This window comes from Amblyomma mixtum, chromosome 9 (genome assembly GCF_055824585.1).
Source record: "Amblyomma mixtum isolate Tamu chromosome 9, ASM5582458v1, whole genome shotgun sequence".
Lineage (NCBI taxonomy): Eukaryota > Metazoa > Arthropoda > Arachnida > Ixodida > Ixodidae > Amblyomma > Amblyomma mixtum.
Genome location: NC_143020.1, coordinates 45,142,905 through 45,160,585, shown reverse-complemented (window position 1 = coordinate 45,160,585; position 17,681 = coordinate 45,142,905). Strand labels below are relative to the sequence as shown.

Here is a 17,681-nt window from a genome sequence, read left to right as displayed (position 1 = left end):
TCCCGCCTGGCTGACCGCGTCCAGCGAAATATATTTGTAGCATTCCACAGTAGCATTCGTCACTTTGGCTCTCATTTATGTGAACACACGGCAGTGAAAACAAAAAAATGGCTGTGGCTTAGCTTGGTTAAGCCCGGTAATTGCGAAAGCAATATCCGTACATACGCCATGGTTCAGCTGGTAGTGTAGCTGGGTGTGGTGCTTGTGGTTACACTTGTGGTGATGCATCGGTTATACAATCCAATCCAATCCAATCCAATTCAATTCCTTTCAAACCAATCCAATCCAATATGCTAATATGGTAGCTACCGGCCTCGCTACGCGACGGGCTGAAAGTGCAACTAGTACTGCTTTCGCAATAATAGATAAAAAGATTGATGTGCTCTTAAGATATCAGAAATCGTGGATACCTGCGAGGCGCGGCGCACAAAACTCGCCGACCGTGCGGAAGCAGTATCGAGCGAAGAACACGCGCCAAAGCGCGCCTCGCAACAGGTGCGACTGGAGGAGACGCGTTTTTGAATTATCGTCGCCGTTTCGGCGCTGGGGGGAGGCGCCGCCGCTACCGCACAGGCGAGCGTCCACGGCGCTTCGACGCTTGCTTTCTTGGACACGGGATCGAAAACGCCATCTGTTGCACGCGCGCGCTACAGATTCGGTGCCAGACGGTTCCATGTGAGAGGTAAGCCGCGACGGAGCGAAAGCTTTAGGAGAGCGAGAGAGGAACGGCGGGGGAAAAAAAAAAGGCGCGGAAAGGGTATAAAAGCGCGCGAAAGAAGACAAGGGAAGTGCTACTGCGCCTGCGCGCGGTTGCCGGCTAGGTCTGCACGGCGGCGCCTATGACAAGGTCGCCGCGCGGCGGTTCTCAGTTTCGCGCGCCGCTGGCCGGAGCCAGCCCCGGGTTAGGCCGGAGTTTAGTCGTTCGGCGTCCGCCGTGCCGCTCGAACGTGGGATCCTGACGCCGGTTCATCGACCCACAACGCCGCGCTGTCGATTGTTGGTTCGCTCGTCCTGTCGGATTCGGAAGTTTCGCTTCAGCGCGCGCTTTCCCTGCTCTAACTCTGATCTGTTGACAGTACTCTACTCATCGCGCACACTCGTAATCAGCTAGCTGACATCCCCTCGTTACAAGCTGTCTTTATCCTCCGTCTTTAGCGGTGACTCTCGGTGTTGACTCTTCGTGCTGTCTCGCCCCGGCTCTTGTGTGGAGTTATCCCTGGCAGGTGCCTTCCGGCCTTCTTGAAGTAAATGAGCTTATAACCATCGTGTTCATTGGCTCCCTGGAGAAAGTGGAAGAGAGTGCCTGAACTCTCGAGCTTACGTGAGTTGTCGTGAACATTTTCACTGCTGTTCCGAACTTTCTTCAACCATCTCCACCTGTATGACCTCCTACTGAGTGCAGGAGCTTCACTATTCAAAAGCGGTATACATTATCGGCAGATTATTCGGGACGTAGACTGTGCAAACCTCTTCCTGGATTTCCTGTTCAACCGACACCGGTTCCGTTAAAACTTGTGGACCGTGAGTAGACTCCTTTCCGAATTTCTGCTGCGATTCACCGCCAGAAATGAGCTTTACTGCCAAGTTTTTGCCGCCTACGACGGGTAGTCATATCTACCACACGCAGACTTCTGCTTTCAGAAGTTATAGCCTAGAGCTCCGCACCTACAGAGCTTAGAAGCTACCCGTGGCGAATCTTGGTTGTTTGTTTGGGTCTTTCAACTCAATTTTCAGTGGCTCTTCATACTGTCAGGAGTTGGTCAATATTTCCGAGCGTCTACTCGCCCACTTATCTTGATAGCCTCTAGGGGTGGGACGGTGAACACCCACTACAGGTTGTCCTCGCTGCCAGGTTCCACGCTTCGCTGTGCAGTTGCTCTTCGTTGCAATCACGCGTCACAATCATATTGAAGTGCTGAACTTTGGACCGGAACTGCCACCTGAATCTTAGGGAGGAACAAGAGGCGCGGAAGACGTTTCGCGTTCTACAATCCTTGTTGTCCTGATATGTGAGTACAATTTGGCCTTTCTCCTTTAGTAGTGATATGTGCAGTTGCTTTCGAAGAGGATCTGGTGTGTTGATGCCCTTGATTTGCTCGCGATGGGACTGGACGCTTTTCTCTGAGGGCAGCGTTTGCTAGCTCTTGAGCGAGTGTACGTGTGCGTCTGTGGGTGTCGTTTTTAAGTGTTTCCTAAAGTGGGATACCTGGCGCGCATTCTAGGAAAACCTTGAAATATAGTGGAGTAAATAGCTGAGATTCTTTACACCTTTCTCAGGAGGCGAAACAAGTTTTACTAGAATATGGCTGTAACAAACGTCGTTTATGGTTTGTGGTGTTTAGCGTCCCAAAGCGACTGAGGCTATGACAGACGCTGTTGTGAAGGCCTCCGGAAATTTCGATCACCTGTCGTTCTTTAACGTGCACTGACATTGCACAGTACACGGGCCTCTAGAATTTCAGCTCCATCGAAATTCGACCACCGCGGTAACAAGCACGGTAGGTTCAGTTACTTTATCCGCTTCAGCTACCAGTCCCTCCTAGAATGCTACATTTATAGGCTCCAAAACTTCAAGAAATAAGCATTAAGAATTTCCAGTTAGCAGCTTGAGCAGAACGCATACCTAAGTGAAGGTAAGCTGAAATGCTGCTGGTTTGTTTGAATATTATGAGGTCTTTCGAAGAAAACACTTTTATGGCTGAAGTAAAATGCGTTTTGCTTTACGCGAATCGCAGAAGCCTTTGCTTCCCTTTGCCTCTCGTACCTTGTTTGAGACACTGGTCATGTGGAAAGTAATACAAACTTGAAGCAAGGTTGCCTTTAAAACTGTTGCTTTTAACGTACAGTCCTCGTTCATCTCATAGCGCATGTTTTTCATGGGATTTTTTTTTTTTGACTGGCTGCTTCGGCTTTATTGCACAACTGCAGAGAACCACGGGATTTAACGAAAATTGTAATGGATTTATTTGCAGGCTGTTGCGGACGCGTGCAGCGCAGTCATTCTAGATTTTCTTTGTTACTGCACTCAGAGGAAGTAACAAATCTGCACGAACTGCATACTGTAGTCAACACTTCGAAAACATTGAAACAAAGTTTTTAAACCTGTATTTTATAAAGAAAACAGATAGAAAGATGGTATGCAACAAAACTGATATATAAATTCTGTGACTCACGAAGACAAAAAAAATTCAGGGGCCACTTTGTTGACCTAAAGTGCGGTGAGTCGAAAGCCTTAAGCGCGGTGTTACTGCTTGTGTCACTCATGTGTGGTTAAGATGTTAAGCCTCGACTCTAAGAGTGGAAAGCGACAGCGTCTTGCAACGCTGCCAGGGAGTCCATAGAACGCCATCGCCCGCTCGGTTCTACGCCTTGCTCGTCGGTAAATTGGTTTTGGAGGAAAGGAAATGTATCTGTCGTTCATATCTCGGTGGACACCTAAACCTCGTCGTAACGGGAAGGAAGGAAGATGGGAGTGAGCGAAGACACTGTATTCGCTAGACGCGCCTTTGTTCATTCCAAACCATCGAGCTGGCATGGCGGAGTGGCTAGCATACTCGTCTCGCACTCCGGAGACCGGGGTTCGATTCCCGAGCTCGACCAATTTCCTACTCGGTTTTATTTATTTACCTTGCCTGACAAGAAAGGGTAATTAGGCTATTTAGGTAATTAAGCAATTCACTAAACTCAGTCCCACTTACTTGGAGCATCACTATACGATCCGTTTAAATGGTTGCATGGTTACTAGCCAAAGTACAATTGGCCCCGTTTGACATTCGCGCACTGCGACGTTACGACCGTTTCGACCAATTGAAAAGCGTGACATATCTGTGGAGAACTCCTGCTTACAACGATGAGGCATTAAAGGTTTCCGCCTTAAAAGAAATGCGTATTACTGCTCCATTGCTACGCACTGTTCAAAAGCTCTATTTATGCGGTGCCCATTACGACCCATTACGAACAACTGGGTTCTAATTCCCTACCCTATGTAGTTGGGTGCTCGCTCGTATGCTTACAAAGCCCCTTTGGACGGCTGCTGTTCACTGTGCGGGTCTGCGCAAAGCAATGCTGAGCTAATGCACGCCTAGCACTACTCTCTGATCGGCTCATTTCCTGGAACGCCAGCGGCTATGCTAATCGACGCAGGAGCCGGTGCTCACACCAACACACGTGCTGCTGAAATAGGCCAGTGTAATTAAAACGCGCTTTCGGAGCAAATAAAGACGCGGAGAGTTTTCAGGGAACGCAGAAATTCTATTGGTTTCTTTTTTTTTTTCAAATTCAAGCGCAGAATTCCTTAATCATAGCGTAGGAGGCCCGAATACGTAGTGAAAAAGGGTTCGGTCCTATGCTTTTCAACCGCATTTGAAAAAGTCTCTGGGGCAGTTTTAAAATAGGTGAAAGAAATTGAACTACGAAGATCCAGATTGAAAGATTGAGAAAACACACGAAACACGAACCACAGGAATTTTACCAATCCTTCAGTGCTACTCTATTACCCTGCGCCAATATGTGCAATACGAAGAGAATAAACAGCAGAAATTCTGAAGTTGTTAATAAGTACTTGCTAAGAACACACTATGATCATAATAAGTCTCATTGGGAAAGTAGCTGGTACAGCGCGATATTTCTGTTTGTAATGCTCGGCTGAAATGTCGGATCTTATGACATACCACTGTGAGATACCTCTAATAGTTGGGTGCCAACTTGTCTCTTTTTACTACGAGTATGAGTAGATTCATATTATGTGGACAACAGGAGTAACTTGCTTCAGAAGTAATACCTTCAACCGCATTAAAAGATTGTGAACTCTCGACTCGGCGTTGATCGCAGCACTTACGAAACCAAAATTGGCATTTGTTTGTTTGTTTGGCAGTCTTAAAGGGAGGAACTAGAATGCTTAAAAAAGTGAAGAAATTATGTGAGATGCAGGAAAGGTTTTAAAGCCTAGGGCCGAACAAAAGAGCACTAATTCGTCATCGCAGTCCAGTCCGAATTTGAAACGAAGCACCGCGAAACCTATTCCTTTTGTTGAAAAATTCAGAAAAAAATTATGCTTAGTACTGATTTTGGTGTCTCTCATTTTCAAGTTTTCAAAATTCGCCCATCTATTTGCACGTGTATTCCAGGTAAAAGACCATTTCTGACCATGGTGTGATTAAAATCTTAAGTGCCACGTGTCATTGTTTACAGAGCTCCTCCCCGAATTCTGAAGCTAGATATTTAGTCTATTTTAATGGGCAAGGGAAATTTCTGCGGCATTGTTGACTCCTACTGCTTCGTGTGCACTCTTTGTTCGATGTATTTGGTCGTTACGCAGCGTGCATGGATAAAATTTTGGGAAACAACTCTTTCTCCCTGTCCACAAATGCGCACCGACATTATATTCTTAAGCCCAGCTCGTAGTTCTCTGCTGCTCAAAAATATATATTTATTTATTTATTTCAAATACATTACAGGCCCATTGGGCATTGTGTAAGGGGGCGTAAAGATACTGTACAGTGCATTATTAACCAAAACAAAGAAAAGGGAAACATACGACTATGATAAAAAAATAAATTAACAATACAGTGCATCAATAGCCAAAGGATGCAAAAGGGAAAAACACAGTCATGATGAACAACATATAAAGAAATTAGAAGAAAAGAAGAAATGGCGTGGAAATAACAGCAGGAAAAAAAGAATACGCGATACAAAATAAGGCGCAACCATAACGGATAATGTGGTGGCCAACAAGGCTGTTTTGTGATGCAGTAGATGTGTCAATATTTTCTTAGTGCACAGAAAACATCGGCTGCAAATGCGCAAAAGAAATAGGAAAACGCATACGCTGCCAGGAGACAAGCAAATACGAGGCCGCATCACATGACTTTTACCAGTAAACAAGACGAGTGCTGCACAACATATTTATAAACTAGGCAGGACATCTGCAGAAGTCTCGCGACATAACATCTACTCTTTGATGCTGTCGAAGGGTGGCAGTCAATGGACGAATAGCATGCAGTCATGATGCCCCTGGGAGTGGTTAGGGAGCAGGGACGTTGGGCAGCGTGTTCATTTCCTGTCCCAAAGCGGGCGGTCGATGGATCACCAACGCTTCCAGCCGATCAGGGTCGCATGGGAGGCCGAGGCGGTCCCGCGGAGGCCACTCTCAATTAGCGTCGGGTACGATCGTTCGGCGACTGGGTACGGTCGTTCAGCGCGTCGTTTATTTATACGTCCTTAAACATACACGACATTCCCTGTACCCGCGACCGAAGGAAAGCAGTTTGCTTGAATGGAGTCCCACCATCCATTGCAATGAACCCAATAAAGACTCCTTACTGCAGCGTGAAGTATTCAGTATATTTTTGGCGACCAAGACTGACATCAGTGAGGTTTGAAAGGTTCTGTAGTTTTCAAAATAGAGTTTGTTTCAAAATTATGAACTGCCGCACGGCAGTGATCATCACTGCTGTTTCTGTGAAGCGTTTGTTAGTAGGGTGTAGGTCATGTCAAGCCTCCAAAAGGCTTTCGCACCCACAGCGTTGCTATGTACGTTGTGATGTTGAATTAAGTTTGATTTGATTTGAAGTTGCCCATGCAAAGACTCATAAGATCATAGACTTCAGGTAAAAAAAAAGAACTTTTTCCGTGCTGGGAACAGCAAACAGGAAGATGTCAGTGCCAATGGTCTCCACATCCTTCTCTTGAAATAAGAGAAGTCTATGTATAGTCCTCCTCCATTTTTTCTCCATCAATTCGTTTCTCTTGCAGTTGTTCCGTCATATCGTTTCTACCACTGTTTTTTCCGTCTGAGTGAGTGTTCTACGTGCTGCGCATAGAAATTAGATAGAACGCCATACGTTAGCGATTCGTGCTCAGAATTGTCCTGCCGTCTTTGTTCGACACACGCCCCAAGCCGTCTGTGTTTCTGTATGTTGCCTGCATATTCTTGTATGAAGCCTTGCGGGTTGCTTGACCATGGCTGACACATACCAACAGCATTCACTTTATTGGTTTCTTTCTCCTTGCTATACTCCATGGAACGTCCGCATGCATCTGAGCTTAGTTTTCACGTTCGCATTGGTATTTTTTGGCTGCTGCGAATGGTACTAAGACGACTAGCAAACAGGAGGGGGCGGCGGTTGTAAATGTGCCTCCGCTTTCTATATGTCAAGATGCATAAAGAACGGCGGAAGAGCGCTTCCTGTAAGAACGTGCGAGCACTACGGCGTCCCTCCCTCCTTGCGCGCCACTCGTGCCTGTGGACTCGTCCGTTCGTGTTATCCGAGCCCCGAAGCTGCGCGATTCTTGTTTGCACATCGCAAAGCATAGTAAATCTTGCTTTGGTGGGGTGCTGGAGGCTTTCTGAGCTCGGCAAAGCTTATTTGCGTACAGTCGCGTGAAGTTAACAACGCTTTAGCGTACACTAAGAAAGTTCCATCAATTTCTTATACTTCATCACACGCATAACGAGAGGCAGCATGCATGGCAGGCAGCATGCAAAACAGCAACAGTACGCGTTTTTGATCTCCAGCTTGAACGCATACACCCGCACTCACGCACGCACGCACACGCATGCACGCACACGCACGAGCACGCACACGCACGCACGCACACACACACGCACGCACACACACACACACGCACACACACACACACACACACACACACACACACACACACACACACACACACACACACACACACATACAGAATATTTCACTTATTCATGGCGACTTTTATGAATGCTACAGTAGGTGCAAAGCAACGATTATCCATGATGACTACTTTGTTAAGATATCGCAAAAACATTAGATAATTCCTGACCTATGATCTCTACAAACATTCTAATATTTGAGACTCCGTGTCAAGAGATGATACGCATCCTACATCAGGTGTGTTTGATATCGAGTAAAAAGTTTGTGAACTAGAAACATAAATTGCATTAGGATTTCTTTATGTACAGTGATTATATTCCACAGACATTTCAAAGCAATCAAGCAACGCGGTGTAAATCGGAGCCCTGAACACTCTTTCGCTTATTTGCTAGGGGGGGCGAGGGGGTGAGTCTATGAGTCTTGAGCCGAAAATAAAACAAAATGCTTCAGGTACTGTTCTTGAGGTATTACTAATTTACTAAGTAGTTTTTGTTTATATCATTCGTTAGTTGTCATATTTCAGCTTTCAACAATATTATTCACCTTTTCTTACGCATATTTGTTCAATCCTGTTAATGAAGCAACATTGTGGTTGGTGTAAAATTTTAGCGTCCCATCACAGTCCGGCCTACATAATCTGCTTTGAGGAGGAGGAGAGAAATCTTTATATAAGGAAAGGGAAAGAGATGCGGGAGTTGGCGCAGTTTTGGTCAGTCCCCTTGGTCCAGGGCTGCGCTGTCTTTAGCTGTTTCGCGGACTGCAAGGGACTGCGGACTGCGGACTCGTTGCGGTTCGTCTAAGGCCCCGCTGACCAGTGCGGGCTCCAACTGCTGGAATGTGTGACCTGTGTGTGTTACGTTTGGTGGTTTGGCTGTGCACCTCGTGATATGATGAAAGTGTTAGGCAGGCACCCCACCAGAGGCACTTTGAGCCAGAGTGGGTTAGTTATCCTAACCTAAAAGTGGGGATACTTGTTTGTTTGGATGAGTTGGTTCTACGGCGTGCGTAACCACGGCCTGCAATTTCGGCATTCATGAAAATTGCGGTGTTTTGAAACGGTCACTGTATTGCTGTTACGTGAAAAGACAACTTACTGCTTCTCGCGTCTCTTCTATTGAGTGAATTGTGGCTGAGGAAACAGATTTATTTTTTGGAACCCACAGAGACCCTTCTTCAGCTCGAAAAACAGATCAGGTTCCAGCAGTTATCAGTCCTCTTTTGCTGATGCCTTTCTTCAGAGAAGTGTAATGATTAGGCGCTCGCTGGTAGGCATTATATCCTTTCAGAATTTGATCGAAGCTTCTTTTTTTCAAACTGCTACATTTACGTGTTAACATTTGTGCTGATGTTTCGTGTTTTCTTTTAGAGAGGACAAAAAGTGCCTTTCAAATGTGAAACTTGTTTGAAGCTCTGCCTGAAAAAGTACCTTTATCGCAAGCCACTAATTGACCAAATATTTTTAGGGGAATCCCCCAAGGTGGAGTAGATTTGTAATAAGGGAGTAATTACTCATTGACGTCCACCCGAGCGCAGCCATACGGCCACAAAGGAAAGCTATACAGCTTTCACAGAAACTTCGTAGTTAAAGAAAAATTCGTCCTGGTCCGGGGTTCGAACCCGGGACCACCGCTACACCGGAGCAGTCGCTCTACCAATTGAGCTAACCGGGACGGCAAGCTTATGGTAGGGCGAGAGCGAATTGATCTATAACTCGAAGTGGGAACAGTGTTGACCAAATATTTTTAGGGGAATCCCCCAAGGTGGAGTAGATTTGTAATAAGGGAGTAATTACTCATTGACGTCCACCCGAGCGCAGCCATACGGCCACAAAGGAAAGCTATACAGCTTTCACAGAAACTTCGTAGTTAAAGAAAAATTCGTCCTGGTCCGGGGTTCGAACCCGGGACCACCGCTACACCGGAGCAGTCGCTCTACCAATTGAGCTAACCGGGACGGCAAGCTTATGGTAGGGCGAGAGCGAATTGAACTATAACTCGAAGTGGGAACAGTGTTGACCAAATATTTTTAGGGGAATCCCCCAAGGTGGAGTAGATTTGTAATAAGGGAGTAATTACTCATTGACGTCCACCCGAGCGCAGCCATACGGCCACAAAGGAAAGCTATACAGCTTTCACAGAAACTTCGTAGTTAAAGAAAATTCGTCCTGGTCCGGGGTTCGAACCCGGGACCACCGCTACACCGGAGCAGTCGCTCTACCAATTGAGCTAACCGGGACGGCAAGCTTATGGTAGGGCGAGAGCGAATTGATCTATAACTCGAAGTGGGAACAGTGTTGACCAAATATTTTTAGGGGAATCCCCCAAGGTGGAGTAGATTTGTAATAAGGGAGTAATTACTCATTGACGTCCACCCGAGCGCAGCCATACGGCGATTTATAGATCAATTCGCTCTCGCCCTACCATAAGCTTGCCGTCCCGGTTAGCTCAATTGGTAGAGCGACTGCTCCGGTGTAGCGGTGGTCCCGGGTTCGAACCCCGGACCAGGACGAATTTTTCTTTAACTACGAAGTTTCTGTGAAAGCTGTATAGCTTTCCTTTGTGGCCGTATGGCTGCGCTCGGGTGGACGTCAATGAGTAATTACTCCCTTATTACAAATCTACTCCACCTTGGGGGATTCCCCTAAAAATATTTGGTCAACACTGTTCCCACTTCGAGTTATAGATCAATTCGCTCTCGCCCTACCATAAGCTTGCCGTCCCGGTTAGCTCAATTGGTAGAGCGACTGCTCCGGTGTAGCGGTAGTCCCGGGTTCGAACCCCGGACCAGGACGAATTTTTCTTTAACTACGAAGTTTCTGTGAAAGCTGTATAGCTTTCCTTTGTGGCCGTATGGCTGCGCTCGGGTGGACGTCAATGAGTAATTACTCCCTTATTACAAGCCACTAATTGACCAACACCGATGTTATTGCTCCTGTGAAAAGGGAAGGAAATATCTGGCCTCCCGAGGCAACTATTTTTTTTTGTTTCCAATGCCATTTCAGATAGCGAATTTACTTGCCCTGCCTGGTGAGAAAAAAATCTTCTTTGATTTGTTTTATTTGGCACAGCAATTGGCCCAATGTGGAACACTCTACATACCTTATGCGCGCAGGTTTCCTACTGAAATATGGGATAATTAGAGAGGAGCCTGCGTACGCTGTACCTGCTCTTATGTGCATGGTTGATGTGGATGTTGCAGAATGTTAGAGCATAAATCCTCTTTGATGTAGGCCTTTCTGTTTACGTTGAGTAGAAATGAATTTCGGGCTCCAACCTGTTTAGTTTTTTTTTTGTTTTTGCGCTGGTTTTTGGACGCATGCGTTCGAAGAAGCTACCGGTGGCACACGGGCAAAATTAACTTAGGCTACTTTCGGACAAAGCAGCTGGCTCCGGCGTAGTGCTCAACTTTTTCCTTTTAATGTCTGCGTGTTCTCTGCATTGGGAAATTGTGAGTAAAGAAAGAAGGCTATGAAAGAAATGGAAGCGGCGCAGCTACCGTCAAGAGGATTTATCTATATTGAGGCATCCTTTTATTTATTTTAGTCTTTTTATTTTTGCGTCAAACACTTCGTACTCACCGCGGTCGGAAGAATGCATATTTAATGAATGCCATTGCCTTAATAGAACATTTTTATCAATAAATTGATCTCAAACAAAATTTCAGTTGAGAGTACAAATCGCCTTTACAATTTTTCTAACATAGACAGTCGTAACTTAGCAGTATTGCGATTGTTAATGGCCCTTTACAACGCTGGACGTCAGTCTGAAATTAACAGATCATCATTTCCGGTCGTGATACTTGTGAAGGAGCCACATTGTGTACATATGCAAGACGCGATCACGAGTATGGGAAGTTAACGTCATCTCAAACTAGGTTGGCGATTAAAAAGAAGTACGTGGCTGTATGTTTTGGTGAGATACTCCAGCTTTCTACGTAGTTACTGTACCCCAGGACAAATTTTTCCGGCAACGAGCCTTCAGCTATCGCACGTAGCAAGGCTCTCCACTCCTACGCAGAAAATATAGTCCCCGCTTGCAGTTGTTAGTATTTGCCTAAAGCAGACTATATAGTAATTATTCATCATTGAACGCGTATTTCTACGCGAACGCTGACTCTGAACGTCAGAAATCAAGAAAAAAAACACTCTTCTCCATTACAAAGAATATCCTGGATGTCCCTCGTTACAGAGCGCGTCCATAAACGGGGCCAGGTAGACTTGCGACACTTTGCCAGGGTTGTAATTTTCATTTTTATTCACAAAAACGCCTTCTAAGGCATTGAACCAGTACTGGTACCGTGAAATTTCGCCTGCCCTGAACGGCATATATGTCTCCGAAGAAGTGAACGCCCTGTTTTTACGTCACTGTTAAAGCAAAGTTAATTGCTAAACATTGCACGGCAGAAGTAATCATAGTAACCTCGCAGTTAGGAGGTTTGCTGGGCTTGTGAAAGAAATTCAGTTATGAAATTTATACAGATGAAAGAGGAGCTTGAACATCAACATGCCCTTGAAACTGATGGAGGTGTAAGTGCGCGAGGTAATTTCGCAGTACTCGTTCAGGCGTCAAATTATCGCACAAAAAGGAAACAAAATGGCAAGGAACGCGGTGTACTATGTTCGTAAAGGAAAACCGTGAGATGTAATTACGGATAATGTTCTTGCGCCCTGCTTAATGCGCCCTAAATCGGAGCAGAAGCACCACGCTCCGTTAATGACCCACAAAGCAGCGCACTTTTTTGCTTTGTTTTTTAATGCACGCAGTGCCGACCTAGCACATTAGCATGCCACTTGCCGCTCTATTTCAGCCTCTAAACTGGTCCCACACGAGACGGGACGCATCTCATCGCTTGGTGATTTCACCTGAAATATTGGACACGTGCTGGTCTGGCTAGAGCAAAATAATAGGTGTGCCGCTTCAGTGCCGTGATGGCTTGTGTTTTATTTCTGAATTTTGCGTAGTCCTAATCCACAAACGAGGGGCGTCGGCACGTGTGTCGGATTGTCTGGGAAAGCGTAATGCGAGTCGTTATGTTGAACGCAAAGAAATGCAAGTGAAGAAAAATAAAAGAGGAAGATGATAAGGCACTACACACACGCAGCAATTTTCTGGCAGGCTGTAAACCTAGAGCTTTTGGAAAAATGTACAAAAACGAAACCTAATCCTTCCGACAGATAGAACGCGCAAAAATCAAATACGGCAGTGGGGATTCAGTCAGAAAGCGAAGAAACTCAAGAACGGACGTTGTTACGTTGTACTCCAGTGTCACACTGGAAGCTCTGTGAGAGCAAGTGGATTTCAACGTTAGCGCAATTTTGCAGGCCAAAAGATGTGCCGCGTATGCCATGGCTTTAGCAGCAATGTATGAAAAGTAAATAGTAGACTTCATGAGCAAAGGTGTGCGTCTTCGGTCACCTAACATCAACCGCTTTGACACAAACTTGACAAATGTAGCAACCACAGAGGATGCCATAAGGGGGTTGTTCGGCTGTTTATGTAGTGATAGTAAGAGAGAGATATTAAAAGAATAGGCTAGATGAAGGGCAGACGGAGACATGCAATACGACAAGAGCGTTCAATATTTGCAACCAAACAGTGCATAGGTGTATAATGCATTTAAGTTTATATCACTGTAGCGTTCAACAGAGAAAAAAAAAATCCAGGACGGTTCCTTCTAGGTTACGCGAGACTCAGCGACAGCCGTTAAGGTATTTATATTTTACTATATGTCGTGGCAGGTAATATAAGAGCGACATCGCATCAGTATAGTGGTAGTAGGCTCGTTTTAGTTTTGCAGACAGTCGTTGTTGTTCTAGGTGTCCTCTCCACTCCGCAGCTCTAGAAGCGCAGGATCGCCGATGGTCCAGTCCGTGTGAGGCGCGTTTGCCAGCAGCTGCTGCAGATGAACCGCGCTTCATTATTCTTGTCTCGCCATACTCTCCCTCCTCCTACCATGGTAACCACGTTCCAGGACGTGGTTACGGTGGTTCACCTTCCTACACTCTCGCCATACCCTGCTCGTCTCAACGTGCCTTCCTTCCACGGCAACAATTCTTTTCCTTCTAGGCTAATTACCTTCTTGTTGGTTCCTACGGTAACCTTCACCCTCTTACGCGTTCAGGCTGTCGCGTTACCATACTCCTTCCACGGTAATCATCCTTCGGTTGGAGATGTCTGTGCTGCCTCTACATCATCTTTCTTCCACGCTAACCCCCTTCCAGAATGTAGCCGTTGTAACCATCCTCTGGTTACGCCTTTCTATTCTCTCGCCATAAAGCCTCCTACCATGGTAACCACCTTCGTCATTCGAGGGTAACTACCCTTCAGATTGTTTCCGCGCAAAACTCCGGCAAGTTCTGGCCTCTTACACTATAGCCATACCCTCCTTCTTCGAGGGCAGGCATTCTCCGGTTGGGGATTCTTCCACACTCCTGATACACTTTCCATCCATGGTAACCACCTACCTGTTACGCATTTCTCCGCCCGCGTCATACCTTCCCCCTCGCACGGTTACCACTCTCCGAGTGGTACCCACGGAAAAGCACCCACCGTTTATTGAAAAAAAACATACGGCAAACCGTGACAGACTGCGATAGACTACTACGACACGAAACCCGGAAATGGGCGCTTAACGCCTTTCGCGGTAAAAAAAGAGTAAGAAATTCGGGGGCACTTTGTTGACCTAAAGTTCGATGAGGCGAAAACATTAAGTGCGTTGTTGCTGCCTGTGTCACTGATGTGTGGTTAAGATGTTAATTAAGTACACAAATGTTTGTGAATAATAAATGCTGGAGACACTGGAAGCAGTTTGGGAGGCATCCATCTGATTCGACGCCTTTCTACAAACACTCTCCAGCGTCCTAGATCAGGAAAATTACATATGCGTTGGCAGAAAGTAGCGTAGCCATTAGCACGCTCGGCTGCCGAACGGAAGGATTGTAGTTCGAATCCCATCGGGCACAAAGTTCTTTTTTTCTGGTCTGACTAGAAAAACGTGACACCTGTGCTTGACAACCTTCTGCTGACAACCTTCTGTCGACAACGATGAGGCATTAAAGGCTTTCGCCTTAAAATTGAAGGTCCAAGGTAATTTCAGCGCAACCCGGAGAAAAATATAGCCTCGTATCGCCGTATGAAGCCGCAAACATGACCTCCGCATGTTGCGTGAAGTTTTCTACTACCCAAGCACTTCATATTTTGTAGAAAAAGGTCTTGTGAGCTCGTCGCTCGCGCTATGTTGTTGTATTTTCCTATTGTATCCAAATAATTAACTGTTGTCTAAAAGTTCCACTAAATATTTTTTTCTGAAGTGCTAACACTCTTGAAAAATCATTTCATCGAGACTCCACTAATAATTACTTCCTTTTCATCAACGTCAGCGTATGTCACCCACATTTTACCATAGTGGCGAAAGTAAGTTTGACGAAGCGACAGCTTCGTTTCGAATCCGTTTTAATCTTCGTTTTTTTTTAATAGCTCAAGTCACAGAGTTCTATGTGCTGCGGGGGGAGCCAGGTTATCATTGCAAAACAGCAGCCTATTGCTTACGTTTGCTGCTCTGACGCAGTCATTTAAAGAGTTTTCATCAGCTCTTCTTCACTTAAAACTCTCCGCTCCGCTTAATAGCACTTCAATCAAATCCGTTCTTATTCCTATAGTTCCACTCCTCTTCAAGCTTTGCCGCGGCGGTGAGAAACTGTAGCGATTTGAAATCAGTTCCCTAGAAGTCTTAATATAACGTTTGGTGCCAAAGAAGTAGGGCTAATAACAGAGATGCACTCCTGGACCTAATATTCATTTTAGCGCAGCGAAAATAGGCGGGCTGCTATTGGCTGTCTCAAAAAGCGAGCCTGGGGTTTCTAGGCTTGAAAGTTGTTGCTTCGAAACGCTCATAGTCCAACAACTATCAGAATAAAAAGAAACTTTAGTGCTGAACTGCCCCAGGTTCAGGATGCGAACTTTCATAAACATCACCTTTGTTGCTATGGTAAATATTGGCGTAGAGCTCCTCCATTGCGTCTGTAGTAAATCATTGCTTGCTAAGAATTTGAAGCGTCTGTAGGACTCGAGAACTCATCTGCTCCTCCGCCCGTCACTTTCCTTCGTTTTCGTTTTTCAAGAAATTGGAGACACTTTGAACGAACTTTAAATCTCTCATTCCTTCTAATACGAACGTCGACCTCCTAAGTTTTAATAACTGAATCCGACACCTCTGATTGGACTTGAGGTACACTGAGAAGAGTGCTGCTGAAAGTTCATGGAACGAAAATGGTTTAACTGTTTTTTTTCCCTCAGCGTTCTTTAGATTTTTTTCTGTATTGACTTTTTATTTTGGTCAACGTGGCTGTCCCGTACCTTTTAACATCTTCATTCTTTTTTTGTCACCAGCCGATACATAAGTCTTTAAAGTGAGCCTGCTCGGATAAAACAGTAACGAGAAATGTTGGGAGCTTATCTCTGTCATAAGTTCTCGTTCCAAAAGGTCTAAGAAAAAAATTGAACTGGCAACTTCCTTTCATTCCATTCGTTTGAAGACGAGAGCCTTTGAGCATTTTAACCGACAGTGCCCTTTTTGAATCTTATATAAAGGCAACAAGTGAGCGCTGCTTTCGGGGAGTAATTATTTAGCACTCTTCCTCGTAAGTTTTTCTAAAAAACGCAGTGCCAGTGGATGCTGGCTATAAGCAACGTCGTTATCTGCACCATCGTTAAAAAGTCAGTTGAAACAAAATGCCCTTACACTCCTTCCTTTTTATCAGCCGTACCATCTCTCGCACAGATTTCAACTCAACAGCAGAAGTGTCTTTATTGTCTTCCCAGACGGCAGCTCATGCTTCGTAATGGCGTAATGCTAACGATATGCCTTTTAGAGACTAATAGGGTGTTGGAAATTCGACAGCATTTCCAAAGCGCATGGCTTCACTTAAGCGCTCTTAGAGAACAAAAGCAGCTTGTTCCGCATTCAAGCCTGCTCATCGATATTCAGATAACAGAGCCTTGTGCACTTATTTTTGGCGAATACATCGTTAGACACAGGAACACGGCCTTGCGTAGCGACAAGGGTGATGTAGGAAAATGGACATGGTTCAGTTCGGTGTACGCGCCGACAACAAGCCTTTAGGACAGCTTAATGAAGCCTTGCGTGCGTGTGGCTATACTGGAAATTGATGATGATGATGATGATGTCATCAGGCTTAAGTGTTTTAAGCCGATGTATCTTCCTTTTTTTTTCCAGTTCTACCACCAGTGCTCGCATTTTCTTTTCGACAAAGGAGGTTTTAGAGGACGCGCATGAATATCAGAGACTAGTGACATTTTTTTGTTGACATTTTTCAACTTGGAAACAAGGGACAAAATGAATAAACTCCGCGAGGAAAGTTTATGAGCGGTTACTTTGTGAATATTTTACTTAAGTGAGCCTGCTCAAACGCTCCCCTGCTAACGTGTTGGCTTTAAGAGTACCATAGAAATAAGTCAAACCTTAGTTGCTCTGTATGCACTGTACGCCATGTGCTTATGGGAAGTGTGAGTGGCCTGGCCTAGGTTTCTGTTAATAAAATTCTCACCACACCAGGAAAGCTGCCACTGGACAGGGCTACATGAAGATCAAAGTGAGCGGTGTTTGTCTTGGAGATTTTTGGGTTTACTTGCTCCCATCAGACTAGTATTGTTGTGCATAAATACATGTATTTATCAAATGCAGTTAGATTGGGAGCTCAGCCTTCTAGCATCATTAGGAGCCTGCTGAAAGAATTGTAGGCATCCGTTAAATAATGTGACGGCTTCCACAACGATGATAGTGATCGATGAATATCATACACAATCTCGTGATGCGTCCCGAAGTGCGTCCTCTCAAAATTTTCAAAATTCAATAGATTCAAAATTTTATTGACTGTGAAGGGGTGGATTCCGATCACACTTCAAGAATTTGCACCCGCAGAAGTACCGTACGTACACGTCCTCAAGTAGACTGACTGCGATCAATTCGAGCTTTACAGTTTTTCGAGATACTCTATTTATCCCTCAGTGCTGCACAGCTCTT

The 17,681-nt window shown here is 45.3% G+C and overlaps 1 protein-coding gene across 1 annotated transcript in view; it reads left to right on the top strand.

Annotated features, from left to right (window-relative positions):
- Window positions 1-863: 863 nt before the first annotated feature.
- The window catches only part of LOC149328873 (synaptotagmin-10-like), a 101,777-nt gene continuing 84,959 nt past the window's right edge, over window positions 864-17,681 (top strand). The window contains exon 1 of the mRNA XM_089559866.1: window positions 864-2,009. The gene's annotated coding sequence lies outside the window, so the exon portion shown is untranslated. The remainder of the gene's footprint in view (window positions 2,010-17,681) is intronic.